The 2,869-nt window shown below is 45.8% G+C and overlaps 1 protein-coding gene across 3 annotated transcripts in view; it reads right to left on the reverse strand.

Moving 5' to 3' along the window:
• LOC102899571 (transmembrane protein 180-like) overlaps window positions 1-2,562 on the reverse strand; it is a 40,920-nt gene extending 38,358 nt beyond the window's left edge. The window contains exons 1-2 of one of the 3 annotated variants that reach the window (XM_045048061.1): window positions 2,354-2,493; window positions 1,756-1,984 (exon numbers count right to left, since the gene is read on the reverse strand). The gene's annotated coding sequence lies outside the window, so the exon portion shown is untranslated. Of the gene's footprint in view, window positions 1-1,755; window positions 1,985-2,353 lie in introns of all 3 variants that reach the window. The other 2 variants (XM_006942236.4, XM_045048062.1) reach the window with 2 other exon arrangements.
• Between the last annotated feature and the right edge of the window lie 307 nt (window positions 2,563-2,869).

The raw sequence follows: 2,869 nt of genomic DNA on the forward strand, positions 1-2,869 counted from the left end.
TTCGGATTTGAAAAAACTGGGAACTACTGGTAAAGACCCCACTCTAGGGAGTTACTTTTGGCCTAAGTGAGAATGAAGATTGAAGGCCAAAACAAGGCAGTCAGTTGAACCAAAAGCCAAGATACAAATTTAGCCCACCAAAATGCAGGCACTCTTCTTTTTCTTAGTTTTATTTCAAGCATGCCGAAACAAGAAGCCTGCCACACATTCTACGCTGATCTATCATTAAGTCAGAAGGTGGGTATTTATAAACCGAGAATTTTGCAAAGGGTCATAAACTCGCTGAGTTAAAATTTTTTAAAAAGATTTCGAGTTAAGCACCCATCCTGTCTGAAACGTGTGAATATAAGGTTTTAATAACATTATGAAAAAGTCTTATAACCTGAACGTCTCTTTGTTTCTATATGCTAATCTTTGTATCGTTCCAATTTTAGTCTACGTGCTGCCGAAGTGAGCCCTCTCTGTTTATGTATACTGACAGAAGGAAGTAAAATCCCTCTTATTTTCATTTGCAAAAGGAACCATCAATGTTTTGCTTTAGACTATTTTCATCATAGTAAATACTTGTTTCAGTAAGTATCAAACTGAAAATCACTTAGAATTTTTTTTTAAAGACAACACTACTCTCTAAAAACTCTCCTTACCTGACTTTACTATAGCAACAAAACACAAAGAATATTATATCCTTCTGAGCAGCGACAAAAGACTTCTGACACTGGTTCTTCTTTAGCACAAAACGTTTTATACAGAAGAGTTTAAGTGGCAAAATAGGGCAAAAAAGAGTTTAAGTGGCAAAATAATGATATACCCATTAATTATTAAATGAAAACCCAAAACCCTCCTTTTAGAATCACCCTGGGTTGTTATTCACTAACCTACTACTAAACCAAGTAATATTAATGTCACTGAGGAGGTGTTCATGATTGCTTCTATGTTTTGACTAAGTATAAGTAGACTGAGCATGATGGAGACCCCTCCAAAGCATGGCTTCAAACAGTGAAAGCTAACATCTCTTTTTCATTGCAATTTTTGTGCAAGATTTCCCAGGGGGAAAAAAAAGTTTCCCCAAAAGGTTTTCTTAGAAAGAACCCACTAATCCCAAAGACAGTCTGTTGTGGGTTTGGGTTTGTTTTTTTGTTTTTGTTTTTGTTTTTGCCATTTTAAATTATCAGTAACTTTAATTCTCCATAGCTTTCTCTTTGTTTTCTGTTTTTGAAGGAGAATGTGAAAGAACGTTTCAGTACACTGTCCAATTTGATATGGAGTCAAATGAGTTATTTGCCATGGAGAAAAAAGCTAGCACTTTCAATCTTGCGGATCAGTGACTATGGAAGATGAGTCCCTTGAAGGTCAGATGCCTGATTCTAGCCCTCAGCTTCCACAAACCACAGTCAGCAAATCCTAAATCCAATCATCTCTTTCCAAAGAGCTCTATTTGTAGTGACTTACTTTTAGATTAAGATAGTTGGCTTTAAATTATTGTCTTTTGGCTCTGGACTCTATCTCTACCTGAATTTTGACAATTAGGGCAGTAAAGGCTCTCAGGTAACCTAAATTTCTTCTTTTTTTAACCTAGAAATAAAAGTAATCAGTAACATTTTGCCTTTTAGTATATCTGGATTCAAAAGAGAAGGATTTGTGAGTTTACCATTCCTCTTTTATTACTTTCTAACACCATTATTCCTTCTGCATTTATTGGTTGGCATTCTGCTATAAGAGAGAGCACTGCTGTCTTCTATCAGTTGTTATCTTTACCTTTACATCAAGGTCGAGAACATTGACCTTCTGGTCTGTGCCCTATGTAGGAGTTTCTGGGTTTTGCCTGTACGATGATGGTAAAAGCCGCACCCCAGGAGCAACAGTGTCCCTTAACTCTGCGGAGAACGAAGTTCACTGCCTTGCTGGCCATCAGGTGCTAGGGCTGCATTTCCCTCCAGGTGCAATGTCATAACCCCGGGTGCTTAACTGGCGGTCTATGAATCTTCTAAAAGTCGTATACAAAAGTGCTTGTAACTTTTTTTTTTAAGGAGATACCTTCAAGCGCACCCCTTTTCTGCCCCAGATACTCAAGTGGATCCGGGGCCCTCTGTTTCAGGGGAAGTAAGTACAACTCTCAGCGGGTTGAAGGTGAGAGTTCAGTTAATCAAGGAGAAGACAGCTAACAGCTGTCGACCGACCCTTAATTTCCCCAGATCAAGAAGAGCAAATCTGAGAGTCAAAAGGCCCCGAGGGCCAGCCGGGCAGCGGACCTCGGGCTCCCGGCACCCTTCGCGCCTCCGCTTGCACGAAGGGCGCCCCCACGACAACCGCCCACTGCTCTGAGGCCGGACTCCCGCCTCTCAAGCCCACGCACCCTATCCACTGGCTAACTGGCCGGCTGGACACCCGCCACAGGCGCCGCTGATGTCGCCACCTCCACAACCAGCACCCGAAACACTGGCCCAGGAACGACCCTAAGCAGAAGGGAGGGCGAGGTCCTCGGCCGCACCCCTTAGCCTTTCCCCCGCCTTCTTTGTTTCTTCCGGAGTCGCCATTGGCTGCCTGCCCGCGAGACCGGGCGACCCGCGGGACAACGGTGAGACAGGATTGGACGACGTCACTGCCGCTCGGCCAGCGGCCCGCTCTCGATTGGCCGAGGAGCCGCCGGGGGTTTGAATCGCGGCCCCGGCCGGGGAGGGTTCTGCCAAAGTGCCACGTTGGGCCCGGCTGCGGCGTGAGGAGCCGGCTCAGGGCTCCGTCCCGGGCGTTCGCGCCTGGGCACCGGCCGTTGGGGCAGTTGGGCGGCACGAGTAGAGTCGGGAAGCCGGTCCGCGGCGTGCGCTGCGGGCCGCCCCGCGGCGGCGGCGGGGAACGGCTCCGGTCAGGAGGC

The sequence above is a fragment of the Felis catus genome, chromosome E3 (genome assembly GCF_018350175.1).
Source record: "Felis catus isolate Fca126 chromosome E3, F.catus_Fca126_mat1.0, whole genome shotgun sequence".
NCBI classification, from domain to species: domain Eukaryota; kingdom Metazoa; phylum Chordata; class Mammalia; order Carnivora; family Felidae; genus Felis; species Felis catus.